This window comes from Pseudophryne corroboree, chromosome 7 (assembly GCF_028390025.1).
Source record: "Pseudophryne corroboree isolate aPseCor3 chromosome 7, aPseCor3.hap2, whole genome shotgun sequence".
Classification (NCBI taxonomy): domain Eukaryota; kingdom Metazoa; phylum Chordata; class Amphibia; order Anura; family Myobatrachidae; genus Pseudophryne; species Pseudophryne corroboree.
Genome location: NC_086450.1, coordinates 227598423 through 227614901, shown reverse-complemented (window position 1 = coordinate 227614901; position 16479 = coordinate 227598423). Strand labels below are relative to the sequence as shown.

Below are 16479 nucleotides of genomic sequence, written 5' to 3'. Positions count from 1 at the left end.
GAAAATACTCGGGCTGTCAATAAAACCTTGGGGAAGACGAGTCCAGGTGTACTGTGCTCCCCTGTATGTAAAAGCGAAGAGGTATTGGCTGTCAGGGTGAAGAGGGACCGAAAAGAAAGCAGAACATAGGTCAATGACAGTGAAGAATTTTGCAGTAGAGGGAATTTGCATGAGGATGACAGCTGGATTGGGCACTACGGGGAATTGGCTCTCAACTATCTTGTTTATCCCCCTTAGATCCTGCACTAGCCTGTAACCCTTCCCCCCACTCTTTTTCACAGGGAAGATGGGACTATTGGCGGTGCTGGACGTCCTGACTAGGATGCTCTGCTGTATCTATGACAGGGTACACTCCTAACTCTACCTCTGGCTTCAGAGGATACTAAGGGATTTTTGGAGCTATCTTACCATCTTTTACTTGTACTGCTACTGGAGCGACATTCGCCATCAATCCAGTGTCCTGTCCATCTTTGGTCCAAAGGGAACCCGGTATTTGCGAGATCATTTCCTCTACCTTTGATGGACACTTGTCTATAACAGTAGAATGCGACATTAGCCTTTGAGGGGTGTCTAGTATATCTTGTACTTCTTGAGCATGGTTCTCAAGTATATCTAAAAAGACACCCTCAGGAGTACAGTATATGACACACCGCATTTTACACAATAGATCTCTGCCGAGTAGATTAATCGGAGCCGATGCAACCAGCAGAAAAGAATGTTTGGTTTGCAAGGGCCCTATCGTAATCTCTGCAGGTCTACTCAAAGGGTATTGTTGCACCGTTCCTGTTACTCCCATTGCCAAAATCATTTTTCCCGTGGTCTTTACACCTGATGTGGAATTCAACACTGACCTGGTCGCCCCTGTATCTACAAGAAAAGGTAATGGTACACCAGCTACATCAACCGTGACCTCAGGTTCACTACCAAGGCTAGCAATCAACTTTACTGGCTGCAGACTACAGGTGTGGCCCAACCCCCATTGTGTAGTGGGACCCTCCCGCAGCACACTGGCAGCTACAATATGTGAGGGGGATAGCTGAGTTTTCGGAGGTCTGCCAGTCCCTCCTAGGTGGATACCTCCGTGTTTCCCCTCTGTGTGGTCCCTGTTCCCAATTATGTGTGTTATAGCATGGTTCATATCCTGGTCTAGGAGGTCGGTATACATTATGTGTACCTTTATTCATACATTCCCTTGAGTAATGTCCTTCCTTCTGACAATTATAGCATATTACTACACGTGACTTACCATCAGGGATCTGGGGTCTTGGCTGATGTGGTTTTGTTGAAAGAGCCTTTATACTTACCATCATCAGCTTATCCCCCTGTGACTCCCTGTGCTTACGGATGTTCCTATCGTGCTCGATAGCGGACTCACTCAATGCAGCCACCGAGATACCTCTCCAGTTAGGTAGAGAGGTCTGCACTCTTGTTCTCAGTGCCTCTTTTAACCCGTCCATTAATACTGAAACAGCTACCTCCCTATGGTGTGCATTATCTTTAATATCCTCGATCCCAGTTTATCTAGCCATTTCCTGCAGTGCCCGATGAAAATATTTGGATGCCGTTTCACCTTCCTTTTGTCTTATGGAGAAGATTTTATTCCATTTGACAACAGTAGGGAAATATACTCCTAATTGCAGATTGATTTGCCGTACATTCTCCTGATTGTATTCATCAGTGAGAGGTACCTCTGTGTCTAATTTACAATCTGTTATGAATTTTGTGGTGTCAATATTTGAGGGTAAACACACCGGTAGCACTGTTCGCCAATCTTTATTTGTGGGCTCATGGGCGTTACCTAACTCTTTAATGAACATCTGGCATCCGACTAGATCTTTTCTGGGATCGAGAAATTCTGACATAATTGACCTTAACTCTGCTCGGGACCAAGGATAATGCATGGCAATGTTCCTGATGGGAGTTACTCCCTGAGCGTCAGACTTCCCATTGGGGACTGCAATCACCCCGACAGGATTTAATTCAATTACATCATTCTGGTTTGATTCTACAATGTGAGGAGCTATCGTCTCTGCATAGTGTATGGTGCCGTACTTACCTGTGGACACAACCTCACTTATCCCTCCGCTAGGGGGCCTTGCTACAACCCTTGGTGGTTGGGCCGTGCCCACCTGAGTATCCTGTATGGTGGCTGCTAGAGAGAGTGCCGATATCGTGCTGGGTTCATCTTCCTGCTCACAGTCCTGGGGAAAATTTAAAACGGGATACAGCTGGCAAGGGTTAGCGTTAGTACATTTATCAATCACTTTCCTATCCTGTACCAATGCACCATTGCTTGTAGCCACTTTCTCCCCATCAACATACGGTGGTGGTGGAGCGGTCGCCATTGTTTTCCCGCTAGGTTTGGAACCTGCTGTGCAAGCTTGTTCCCTTTGCACATCCCCCTCTTGCTGCCACAGATTTAAACAATCTGTATGTCTAATCCTTTGTTTTCTGGATTTTATCAGACATATCCTTATCCTTAAGTTCTGTAATACCTCTGGCTCAAAGCTGCCCACCCTAGGGAATGATACCCTATCTTTGTCAGTCATACGTACCCATTCGTCACAATAAACTTCAGCGTGTGGACCATATTTCCCACACTTTATAAACCTCGCGGACCCCTTGGGCCGCGACTCTTCTGCCTGAACCCTGGCTACAATAAGTCTCTTAGTTGAGCAACTGGCTCCCATAATTGTGGGCCTATTCCCACAAACACCAAAATACTCAATATAAGCAGACAGTGAAAGTTCTTAGAGCGCTTTCACCCACTCCCGCCCACGTTGGCCGGTACTGCGATACACTGTTGATATCGGAAGGCAATGTACCTAACTTAGGGCCCCTAATTGACGTATATTTACTGGAAGTTTTTAGGAGTGACTTACCTTTTCCAGTAAATATCTGCCGTTGGAGATTTTCCTGAGAGAGACCAGCGAAAACTCCCTTTATGCACTTATACACAAATCACGCTTGCGTATGCTCTATACAGCGATAATGATACTGTGACTTTACGCAAAAAGTCGTAAAAGGGGTATCAAGTTGCGCTATGTATCGCACCCACAAACATACGGTCCAATCGCACAGCGTATAGGTACTTGTTACCTATCCACCCTACGGCCACTGGAATCGAATCACAAGCTGCGAAACCTCAGCCGGAGCGTATCAAAAAAAAATAAGAATTTACTTACCGATAATTCTATTTCTCGTAGTCCGTAGTGGATGCTGGGAACACCGTAAGGACCATGGGGAATAGCGGATCCGCAGGAGACTGGGCACAAAAGTAAAAGCTTTAGGACTACCTGGTGTGCACTGGCTCCTCCCCCTATGACCCTCCTCCAAGCCTCAGTTAGGATACTGTGCCCGGACGAGCGTACACAATAAGGAAGGATATTGAATCCCGGGTAAGACTCATACCAGCCACACCAATCACACCGTACAACCTGTGATCTGAACCCAGTTACCAGCATGATAACAGAGGAGCCTCTGAAAGATGGCTCACAACAATAATAACCCGATTTTTGTAACAATAACCATGTACAAGTATTGCAGACAATCCGCACTTGGGATGGGCGCCCAGCATCCACTACGGACTACGAGAAATAGAATTATCGGTAAGTAAATTCTTATTTTCTCTGACGTCCTAGTGGATGCTGGGGACTCCGTAAGGACCATGGGGATTATACCAAAGCTCCCAAACGGGCGGGAGAGTGCGGATGACTCTGCAGCACCGAATGAGAGAACTCCAGGTCCTCCTCAGCCAGGGTATCAAATTTGTAGAATTTAGCAAACGTGTTTGCCCCTGACCAAGTAGCTGCTCGGCAAAGTTGTAAAGCCGAGACCCCTCGGGCAGCCGCCCAAGATGAGCCCACCTTCCTTGTGGAATGGGCTTTTACAGATTTTGGCTGTGGTAGGCCTGCCACAGAATGTGCAAGCTGAATTGTACTACAAATCCAACGAGCAATAGTCTGCTTAGAAGCAGGAGCACCAAGCTTGTTGGGTGCATACAGGATAACAGCGAGTCAGATTTTCTGACTCCAGCCGTCCTGGAAACATATATTTTCAGGGCCCTGACTACGTCCAGCAACTTGGAGTCCTCCAAGTCCCTAGTAGCCGCAGGTACCACAATAGGCTGGTTCAAGTGAAACGCTGAAACCACCTTAGGGAGAAATTGAGGACGAGTCCTCAATTCCGCCCTGTCTGAATGGAAGATCAGATAAGGGCTTGTACAGGATAAAGCCCGCCAATTCTGACACGCGCCTGGCCGAGGCCAGGGCCAACAACATGACCACTTTCCATGTGAGATATTTTAACTCCACAGATTCAAGTGGTTCAAACCAATGTGACTTTAGGAACCCCAAAACTACATTGAGATCCCAAGGTGCCACTGGAGGCACAAAAGGAGGCTGTATATGCAGTACCCCTTTTACAAACGTCTGAACTTCAGGAACTGAAGCTAGTTCTTTCTGGAAGAAAATTGACAGGGCCGAAATTTGAACCTTAATGGACCCCAATTTTAGGCCCATAGACACTCCTGTTTACAGGAAATGCAGGAATCGACCTAGTTGAAAATTCCTCCATCGGGCCTTATTGGCCTCGCACCCCGCAACATATTTTCGCCAAATGCGGTAATAATGCTTTGCGGTTACATCCTTCCTGGCTTGATCAGGATAGGGATGACTTCATCCGGAATGCCTTTTTCCTTCAGGATCCGGCGTTCAACCGCCCTGCCGTCAAACGCAGCCGCGGTAAGTCTTGGAATAGACAGGGTCCTTGCTGGAGCAGGTCCCTTCTTAGAGGTAGAGGCCACGGGTCCTCCGTGAGCATCTCTTGAAGTTCCGGGTACCAAGTCCTTCTTGGCCAATCCGGAGCCACGAGTATAGTTCTTACTCCCCTCCGTCTTATAATTCTCAGTACTTTTGGTATGAGAGGAAGAGGAGGGAACACATACACTGACTGGTACACCCATGGTGTTACCAGAGCGTCCACAGCTATTGCCTGAGGGTCCCTTGACCTGGCGCAATACCTGTCCAATTTTTTGTTTAGGCGGGACGCCATCATGTCCACCTTTGGTTTTTCCCAATGGTTTACAATCATGTGGAAGACTTCTGGGTGAAGTCCCCACTCTCCCGGGTGGAGGTCGTGCCTGCTGAGGAAGTCTGCTTCCCAGTTGTCCACTCCCGGAATGAATACTGCTGACAGTGCTATCACATGATTTTCCGCCCAGCGAAAAATCCTTGCAGCTTCTGCCATTGCCCTCCTGCTTCTTGTGCCGCCCTGTCTGTTTACGTGGGCGACTGCCGTGATGTTGTCAGACTGGATCAGCACCGGCTGACCTTGAAGCAGAGGTCTTGCTTGGCTTAGGGCATTGTAAATGGCCCTCAGCTCCAAAATATTTATGTGAAGTGATGTCTCCAGGCTTGACCACAAGCCCTAGAAATTTCTTCCCTGTGTGACTGCTCTCCAGCCTCGCAGGCTGGCATCCATGGTCACCAGGACCCAGTCCTGAATGCCGAATCTGCGGCCCTCTAGAAGATGAGCACTCTGCAACCACCACAGGAGAGACACCCTTGTCTTTGGTGACAGGGTCATCCGCTGATGCATCTGAAGATGCGATCCGGACCATTTGTCCAGCAGGTCCCACTGGAAAGTTCTTGCGTGGAATCTGCCGAATGGAATTGCTTCGTAGGAAGCCACCATTTTTCCCAGGACCCTTGTGCACTGATACTTGGCCTGGTTTTAGGAGGTTTCTGACTAGTTCGGATAACTCCCTGGCTTTCTCCTCCGGGAGAAAACACCTTTTTCTGGACTGTGTCCAGGATCATCCCTAGGAATAGAAGGCGTGTCGTCAGGTTCAGCTGCGATTTTGGAATATTGAGAATCCAACCGTGCTACCGCAGCACTATCTGAGATAGTGCTACCCCGACTTCCAACTGTTCCCTGGATCTTGCCCTTATCAGGAGATCGTCCAAGTAAGGGATAACTAAAACTCCCTTCTTTCGAAGGAGTATCATCATTTCGGCCATTACCTTGGTAAAGACCCGTGGTGCCGTGGACAATCCAAACGGCAGTGTCTGAAACGGATAGTGACAGTTCTGTACCACAAACCTGAGGTACCCTTGGAGAAGGGTAAATTGGGACATGTAGGTAAGCATCTTTGATGTCCAGAGAGACCATATAGTCCCCTTCTTCCAGGTTTGCAATCACTGCTCTGAGTGACTCCATCTTGAATTTGAACCTTTGTATGTAAGTGTTCAAGGATTTTAGATTTAAAATTGGTCTCACCGAGCCGTCCGGCTTCGGTACCACCAATAGTGTGGAATAGTACCCCTTTCCCTGTTGCAGGAGGGGTACCTTGATTATCACCTGCTGGGAATACAGCCTGTGAATGGCTTGCAATACTGTCTCCCTATCTGAGGGAGACATCGGTAAAGCAGACTTTATGAAACGGCGAGGGGAAGACGTCTCGAATTTCTTGAGTCGGGCCCCCACCGTGCCTGAGACCGCTTGTAAAGCCCCAGCGTCATGCTGAGGACTTTGCGGAGGCGGGAGAGGGCTTTTGTGGGAATTGGCTGTTTGCTGCAGCCTTTTTCCTCTCCCTCTGCCACGGGGCAGAAATGAGGCGCCTTTTGCCCGCTTTATGGGGCCGAAAGGACTGCGCCTGATAATACGGCGTCTTCTTAGGTTGAGAAGCTACCTGGGGTAAAAATGTGGATTTTCCAGCCGTTGCCGTGGCCACCAGGTCTGTTAGACCTACCCCAATAACTCTTCCCTTTTATAAGGCAATACTTCCATATGCCTTTTGGGATCAGCATCACCTGACCACTGTCTTGTCCATAACCTTCTTCTGGCAGAAATGGACAGCGCACTTACTCTTGATGCCAGTCGGCAAATATCCCTCTGTGCATCACGCATATATAGAAATGCATCTTTTAAATGCTCTAGTTAGTAATATACTGTCCCTATCTAGGGTATCAATATTGTCAGTCAGGGAATCCGACCAAGCCACTCCAGCACTGCACATCCAGGCTGAGGCGATTGCTGGTCGCAGTATCACACCCGTGTGAGTGTATATACATTTTAGGATATTTTACTGCTTTCTGTCAGTAGGTTCCTTAAGGGCGGCCGTATCCGGGGACGGTAGTGCCACTTGTTTAGACAAGCGTGTGAGCGCTTTATTCACCCTAAAGGGTGTTTCCCAACGTGCCCTATCCTCTGGCGGGAAGGGGTATGATGCCAATAACTTTTTTATCGGGGGAAACCCACGCATCATCACACACTTCATTTAATTCCTCAGATGCAGGAAAAACTACAGGCAGTTTTTTCTCACCCAACATAATACCCTTTTTAGTGGTACTGGTATTATCAGAAATGTGTAAAAACATTTTCCATAGCCTCAATCATGTAACGTGTGGCCCTACTGGAAGTCACATTCGTCTCTTAATCGTCGACACTGGAGTCAGTATCCGTGTCGGCGTCTGTATCTGCCATCTGCGGCAACGGGCGTTTTAGAGCCCCAGATGGCTTTTGAGACACCTGGACAGGCCCAGACTGAGTCGCCGGCCGTCTCATGTCATCAATCTTTTGTAAAGAGCTGACACTGTCACATCTTCCTTCCATAAGCTCATCCACTCAGGTGTCGACTCCCTAGGGGGTGACATCTCTGTTACAGGCAATTGCTCCGCCTCCACCTCATTTTCCTACTCATACATGTCGACACAACGTACCGACACACAGCACACACACAGGGAATGCTCTGATAGAGGACAGGACCCCACTAGCCCTTTGGGGAGACAGAGGGAGAGTATGCCAGCACACACCAGAGCGCTATATATATATATATATATATATATATATACATACATACAGGGATAACCTTATATAAGTGTTTTTCCCCTTATAGCTGCTGTATTGTTATACTGCGCCTAATTAGTGCCCCCCTCTCTTTTTTAACCCCTTTCTGTAGTGTAGTAACTGCAGGGGAGAGCCAGGGAGCTTCCCTCCAACGGAGCTGTGAGAGAAAATGGCGCCAGTGTGCTGAGGAGATAGGCTCCGCCCCCTTCTCGGCGGCCTTTTCTCCCGTTTTTCTGTGGAATCTGGCAGGGGTTAAAATACACCCATATAGCCCTGGGGGTTATATGTGGTGTATTTATGCCAGCCAAGGTGTTTTACATTGCTGCTCAGGGCACCCCCCCCTAGCGCCCTGCACCCTCAGTGACCGGAGTGTGAAGTGTGCCTGAGTAACAATGGCGCACAGCTGCAGTGCTATGCGCTACCTTGTTGAAGACTGCCGCCGATTTTTCCGGACCTTTTCTTGCTTCTGGCTCTGTAAGGGGGCCGGCGGCGCGGCTCCGGGACCGAGCTCCGAGGCTGGGCCTGTGTTCGGTCCCTCTGGAGCTAATGGTGTCCAGTAGCCTAAGAAGCCCAATCCACTCTGCACGCAGGTGAGTTCGCTTCTTCTCCCCTTAGTCCCTCGATGCAGTGAGCCTGTTGCCAGCAGGTCTCACTGAAAATAAAAAACCTAAAACTAACTTTTCACTAAGAAGCTCAGGAGAGCCCCTAGTGTGCACCCTTCTCGGCCGGGCACAAAAATCTAACTGAGGCTTGGAGGAGGGTCATAGGGGGAGGAGCCAGTGCACACCAGGTAGTCCTAAAGCTTTTACTTTTGTGCCCAGTCTCCTGCGGAGCCGCTATTCCCCATGGTCCTTACGGAGTTCCCAGCATCCACTAGGACGTCAGAGAAAAACTATATGGTCACAATTCCCAATTCCCTACCACACTCCTGTGTAAGTCTCCTCACGACTTACGTATTCCAATCTATACTAACGCGAGTCAGCCACCTCACGCCGCCAAGCCTCCACTCACTTGGTGTACCAAACGACGGGATCCCGAATTCACGGGGTTCAATACGTTCACTCACTCAAATACACTTTGGGGTTTTTTTCTGCACAGAAAATTTCCACTCGTTCTGATCGGCAGCTTTTCCCCCAGAGGCAATACAGTTTAAACAAAAGTTTTCTACTAATCTGCTTTTGAAACCGGATAGTTATGTACTATTGTAGTATGGCTACTATCCCTTTCAATTGAACTAAACTATCGTGTAATTTGTACTTAGCATCCGCACTCTTACGCACTTTGCGTAAACACGCGACCGTACATGTCTTTTACGCTGCGTGCGCGGTCCTGTACTTTGTCCGAGCCACGTGTACAAAACCGTGCATCCGCAATAAAACAAATCCCACAATCTCTATAAATGTGAGCAAAGCTAACTATAATCACTCATGAGCACAACTCATGCTTGCTCTGTGTAACCCTTTACGACTGGGCCAGACCTGCGTGTTGTGCTTTATACTTACTTCCTTAAAAACTTTTATTTCAAATTTAACTATATAGCAACAAATGTATCCCATTTCACACAGATCTAAAACGAATCTAGCAATCTAAACCTTGTGGCAGAACAATATGAGAGGGTATGCAAAGTATCGGTGCCCTTTGTGTACGATTTTGGCGCCAAAAAAATGTCAGATTTTTAAATAGCTTTTTTCCTGTTTACGTACGGGTTCTATCAGCACCTCTGCAGACCAGACAGAGCAGACGCAATCTAACAGCACACAAATAGGGTTTTTAGAACATCCACCAACCAGGAAAAGGTTACGTAGGATAACTTTCCACCCTTTGCTGATAGATTAAGTCTGCTATGACCTGCTAGGCTGTGAGCATGTGAAAACCGGATCGAGCCCCCAATTGTAAACGTTGATTTACATACAGGACTAAAAGCAACACTTTAAAAAGACATTCAATAAACTTTAAATAGAGCCGCTGCGGCCGCTGTAAAATCCTTAGCCTACGTACTTTTTACACCATTAGCGTACAAAGCCCCGTACCATGTACGTACTTTGCGTACAAACACCGCGCTGGCCCTACAAAGTACACGCAGTGCGTACAACACCCAAAGATACTCCGTGAGCACTTAGCAGCTACACGTGTGACTGAAATACACTTATAACCTTAGCAGGGAAAAGAACACGACACCAGTTTGTATTTAAGATGCTGGGTTCCGACACACCAACATATAATTGCTGAAAGGGAGGTTACAATAAACAACAATACAATAGAAAAATGGCTACAGTCAATGGTACATACGTTTTTGGTTTCGCCTGCGCTTCCCGGCCGGTCCTCAGTCATCAAGGGAGATGACCTTCAGAGTCTGTGTGTGACCAGGCATGCAGCTGGCTTTTTATACAATAGTCCAAAACCTAACAATGGAAACTGTAATTTTTGTCCATTGGACACAGGGATGGTCATTTACAGTACAGGAGAGGTCATAGGTCGGTTTGAATAGGTGGACGATGTCTGTTCCAGGTGCACTTGCAGATGGTCTCCTTTGGGTTCCCGCCGCATACCAAGTGTACAGTAAATACAGTTAATATTTATATTCTGCTCCTGCACATAACTATTCGCAGGAGCGTGCGATCTTCTGCAAACCAACACCGGAATATTGCCCTTAATATACCCTACAGCTGGATATCAAACACCACCTTATAACCTAGTTCTGTCCCCTCCTATCCTGTAAAGGTGAATCCCTTTGTTCTGATACCATTTAAACTAGTCTAACTTGCTGGTGTGGTGCAGGGAGACTGTGTACATTGTGCACTATTTGGATTAAATATGTAATGTGTTTTTATGGCTTTTCCATGAGATTACAAACACTACCGTAATTACTCATACCACACGCTAATATGCAGGACCGACCATACGCAAATTGTGAATATGTGCACGCACGGCAGAGCAAGTACGCACACGGAGGCCATCTGTGTGTAGTTTGTACGTGATGTGTGTACTGCAATATTTTTCGACTTTGACAATACACATACACACATATATACATACATACATACAGACACACACACACACACACTTGTTGAAAAGAAATTGCATTAAACCATTAAAAAAAAAAAAAAAAAAAAATGTTCAATACATACTAGGGTCCATCTGTAGAAAAAAAATTCAGAGTTTGCAAGATTGCACTTTGTAGCAATAGGTAAAATCATGTGTTTTAAACAGATATCAGAAACATTAGGATACTCCATAGGTACACACAGTAAGATTTTAGCTAAGTTAAGATATCCTACACTATTTCCCCGAGCTCCTGAACAAACCAAATCGTGCATACACATGGTAGATATAGCATAAGATATGGTTTCTCACTATTGTGATGACACAAATTAGATACAATATCATACATCAACATACACACGGTACAATGGGGGTCATACCGACCCGTTCTTACGCAGCGGTTTTTCGCTGCGGTGCGAACGGGTGCGGAATGCGCATGCGTGGCGGACGCTGTGCGCGACGTTGCCCGGCGACAGAGGTCGCCAGGTTACGTCGCAGAGGCGACCACCAAGAAGATTGACAGGAAGGAGGCGTGGCAGGGCGGATCCGGACCGTTGGAGACAGTTTGCGGGGAGTGGCAAGTAAAACGCAGGCGTGTCCAGGACAACGGAGGCCGGAGGTGTGACGTCAAAGCCGGGCACATCATCGCTGGATCCATCGCACAGGGTAAGTATGTCCAGGCCTAGTCTACTTCTGCTTGATTTTTTTTTTAGCTTAGCAGGGCTGCACAAGGGATCGCAGCCTTGCTTAGCTAAAATACACTCCCCCATAGGCGTGGACTATTGATCGCAGCAGCAGCTAAAAGTTACTGGCTGCGACAACTCGGAATGACCACCAATATGCACTAGATAGTGTACTATCTGGCCAAAATTGAGCCATATGTTCATCCAATATAGAACATTGGATTCGACCCGCGGGAGCACGCACCGCACTATACTGCATACAATATAGTGCATACACACGGTAAGATATAGTGCACTATATCGCACTCTAGTGCAAAAAATCTTACTGTGTGTACCCAGCTTAACTTTAGCAACTAGATATAGAAGGGGCTCAGCTCAGCCATTTAAAATAAACAAAATAAACACTAAATCTGCATTGTACTCTATTTCAATGAATCCTGCAAGTCAAATCAAGAATGAGGTGGTCCTGCAGCAAGTATTACCCCTTTCACATCGCAAAAATAACCCAGTATCGACTCGGCATATTGCCAGGTCGACACGGGTCAGTGTGCAATGTGAAAGGGTCCTTGGAGAATTCCCGGTAATTCAACCCAGGTAATAAGAATTTACTTACCGATAATTCTATTTCTCATAGTCCGTAGTGGATGCTGGGGACTCCGTAAGGACCATGGGGAATAGCGGCTCCGCAGGAGACTGGGCACATCTAAAGAAAGCTTTAGGACTATCTGGTGTACACTGGCTCCTCCCCCCATGACCCTCCTCCAAGCCTCAGTTAGGATACTGTGCCCGGACGAGCGTACACAATAAGGAAGGATTTTGAATCCCGGGTAAGACTCATACCAGCCACACCAATCACACCGTATAACTTGTGATCTGAACCCAGTTAACAGCATGATAACAGAGGAGCCTCTAGAAAAGATGGCTCACTACAGCAATAACCCGATTTTTTGGTAACAATAACTATGTACCAGTATTGCAGACAATCCGCACTTGGGATGGGCGCCCAGCATCCACTACGGACTATGAGAAATAGAATTATCGGTAAGTAAATTCTTATTTTCTCTAACGTCCTAAGTGGATGCTGGGGACTCCGTAAGGACCATGGGGATTATACCAAAGCTCCCAAACGGGCGGGAGAGTGCGGATGACTCTGCAGCACCAAATGAGAGAACTCCAGTTCCTCCTCAGCCAGGATATCAATTTTGTAGAATTTTACAAACGTATTTGCTCCTGACCAAGTAGCTGCTCTGCAAAGTTGTAAAGCCGAGACCCCTCGGGCAGCCGCCCAAGATGAGCCCACCTTCCTTGTGGAGTGGGCATTTACATATTTTTGGCTGTGGCAGGCCTGCCACAGAATGTGCAAGCTGAATTGTACTACAAATCCAACGAGCAATAGTCTGCTTAGAAGCAGGAGCACCCAGCTTGTTGGGTGCATACAGGATAAACAGCGAGTCAGATTTCCTGACTCCAGCCGTCCTGGAAACATATATTTTCAGGGCCCTGACAACGTCTAGCAACTTGGAGTCCTCCAAGTCCCTAGTAGCCGCAGGCACCACAAATAGGTTGGTTCAGGTGAAACGCTGAAACCACCTTAGGGAGAAACTGAGGACGAGTCCTCAATTCCGCCCTGTCCGAATGGAAACCAGATAAGGGCTTTTTCAGGATAAAGCCGCCAATTCTGACACGCGCCTGGCCCAGGCCAGGGCCAACAGCATGACCACTTTCCATGTGAGATATTTTAACTCCACAGATTTAAGTGGTTCAAACCAATGTGACTTTTGGAACACAAAACTACATTGAGATCCCAAAGTGCCACTGGAGGCACAAAAGGAGGCTGTATATGCAGTACCCCTTTTACAAACGTCTGAACTTCAGGGACTGAAGCTAGTTCTTTTTGGAAGAAAATTGACAGGGCCGAAATTTGAACCTTAATGGACCCCAATTTCAGGCCCATAGACACTCCTGTTTGCAGGAAACGTAGGAATCGACCCAGTTGAATTTCCTCCGTCGGGCCTTACTGGCCTCGCACCACGCAACATATTTTCGCCAATTGCGGTGATAATGTTTTTTGCGGTTACATCCTTCCTGGCTTTGATCAGGATAAGGATGACTTCATCCGGAATGCCTTTTTTGCTTCAGGATCCGGCGTTCAACCGCCATGCCGTCAAACGCAGCCGCGGTAAGTCTTGGAACAGACAGGGTCCTTGCTGGAGCAGGTCCCTTCTTAGGAGGTAGAGGCCACGGATCCTCCGTGAGCATCTCTTGAAGTTCCGGTTACCAAGTCCTTCTTGGCCAATCCGGAGCCACGAATATAGTGCTTACTCCTCTCCATCTTATCAATCTCAGTACCTTGGGTATGAGAGGCAGAGGAGGGAACACATACCCTGACTGGTACACCCACGGTGTTACCAGAGCGTCTACAGCTATTGCCTGAGGGTCCCTGGACCTGGCGCAATACCTGTCGAGTTTTTCCCAACGGTTTATAATCATGTGGAAGACTTCTGGGTGAAGTCCCCACTCTCCCGGGTGGAGGTCGTGCTGAGGAAGTCTGCTTCCCAGTTGTCCACTCCCGGAATGAATACTGCCGACAGTGCTATCACATGATTTTCCGCCCAGCGAAGAATCCTTGCAGCTTCTGCCATTTGCCCTCCTGCTTCTTGTGCCACCCTGTCTGTTTACGTGGGTGACTGCCGTGATGTTGTCCGACTGGATCAACACCGGCTGACCTTGAAGCAGAGGTCTTGCTAAGCTTAGAGCATTGTAAATGTCCCTTAGCTTCAGGATATTTATGTGAAGTGATGTCTCCAGGCTTGACCATAAGCCCTGGATATTCCTTCCCTGTGTGACTGCTCCCCAGCCTCGCAGGCTGGCATCCGTGGTCACCAGGACCCAGTCCTGAATGCCGAATCTGCGGCCCTCTAGAAGATGAGCACTCTGCAACCACCACAGGAGGGACACCCTTGTCCTTGGTGACAGGGTTATCCGCTGATGCATCTGAAGATGCGACCCGGACCATTTGTCCAGCAGGTCCCACTGGAAAGTTCTTGCGTGGAATCTGCCGAATGGGACTGCTTCGTAGGAAGCCACCATTTTACCCAGAACCCTTGTGCATTGATGCACTGAGACTTGGCTCGGTTTTAGGAGGTTCCTGACTAGCTCGGATAACTCCCTGGCTTTCTCCTCCGGGAGAAACACCTTTTTCTGGACTGTGTCCAGGATCATCCCTAGGAACAGAAGACAAGTCGTCGGAACCAGCTGCGATTTTGGAATATTGAGAATCCAATCGTGCTGCCGCAACACTACCTGAGATAGTGCTACACCGACCTCCAACTGTTCCCTGGATCTTACCCTTATCAGGGAATTGTCCAAGTAAGGGATAACTAAAATTCCCTTCCTTCGAAGGAATATCATCATTTCGGCCATTACCTTGGTAAAGACCCGGGGTGCCGTGGACCATCCATACGGCAGCGTCTGAACCGATAGTGACAGTTCTGTACCATAAACCTGGAGGTACCCTTGGTGAGAAGGGTAAATTTTGACATGAAGGTAAGCATCCTTGATGTCCCGAGACATCATGTAGTCCCCTTCTTCCAGGTTCGCAATCACTGCTCTGAGTGACTCAATCTTGAATTTGAACCTCTGTATGTAAGTGTTCAAAGATTTTAGATTTAGAATCGGTCTTACCGAGCCGTCCGGCTTCGGTACCACCACAGTGTGGAATAATACCCCGTTCCCTGTTGCAGGAGGGGTATCTTGATTATCACCTGCTGGGAATACAGCTTGTGAATGGCTCCCAAAACTGTCTCCCTGTTAGAAGGAGACATCGGTAAAGCCGACTTTAGGAAACGGCGAGGGGGAGACGTCTCGAATTCTAATTTGTACCCCTGAGATATCACCTGAAGGATCCAGGGGTCTACTTGCGAGTGAGCCCACTGCGCGCTGAAATTCATTGAGACGGGCCCCCCACCGTGCCTGATTCTGCTTGTAAAGCCCCAGCGTATACTGAGGGCTTGGCAGAGGCGGGAGAGGGTTTCTGTTCCTGGGAACTGGCTGATTTCTACAGCCTTTTTCCTCTCCCTCTGTCACGGGGCAGAAATGAGGAACCTTTTGCCCCTTTGTCCACGAAAAGACTGCGCCTGATAATACGGCGTCTTCTCATGTTGAGAGGCGACCTGGGGTACAAACGTGGATTTCCCAGCTGTTGCCGTGGCCACCAGGTCTGAAAGACCGACCCCAAATAACTCCTCCCCTTAATAAGGCAATACTTCCAAATGCCGTTTGGAATACGCATCACCTGACCACTGACGTGTCCATAACCCTCTACTGGCAGAAATGGACAACGCACTTAGACTTGATGCCAGTCGGCAAATATTCCGCTGTGCATCACGCATATATAGAAATGCATCTTTTAAATGCTCTATAGGCAAAAATATACTGTCCCTATCTAGGGTATCAATATTTTCAGTCAGGGAATCCGACCACGCCAACCCAGCACTGCACATCCAGGCTGAGGCGATTGCTGGTCGCAGTATAACACCAGTATGTGTGTAAATACATTTTAGGATACCCTCCTGCTTTCTATCAGCAGGATCCTTACGGGCGGCCATCTCAGGAGAGGGTAGAGCCCTTACAAGCGTGAGAGCGCTTTATCCACCCTAGGGGGTGTTTCCCAACGCACCCTAACCTCTGGCGGGAAAGGATATAATGCCAATAACATTTTAGAAATTATCAGTTGTTATCGGGGGAAACCCACGCATCATCACACACCTCATTTAATTTCTCAGATTCAGGAAAACTACAGGTAGTTTTTCCTCACCGAACATAATACCCCTTTTTGGTGGTACTCGTATTATCAGAAATGTGTAAAACATTTTTCATTGCCTCAATCATGTAACGTGTGGCCCTA

The 16479-nt window shown here is 47.8% G+C and overlaps 1 protein-coding gene across 3 annotated transcripts in view; it reads right to left on the bottom strand.

Moving 5' to 3' along the window:
- EPB41L5 (erythrocyte membrane protein band 4.1 like 5) overlaps window positions 1-16479 on the bottom strand; it is a 562556-nt gene that overhangs the window by 503540 nt on the left and 42537 nt on the right. The gene's annotated exons all lie outside the window — the stretch shown is intronic.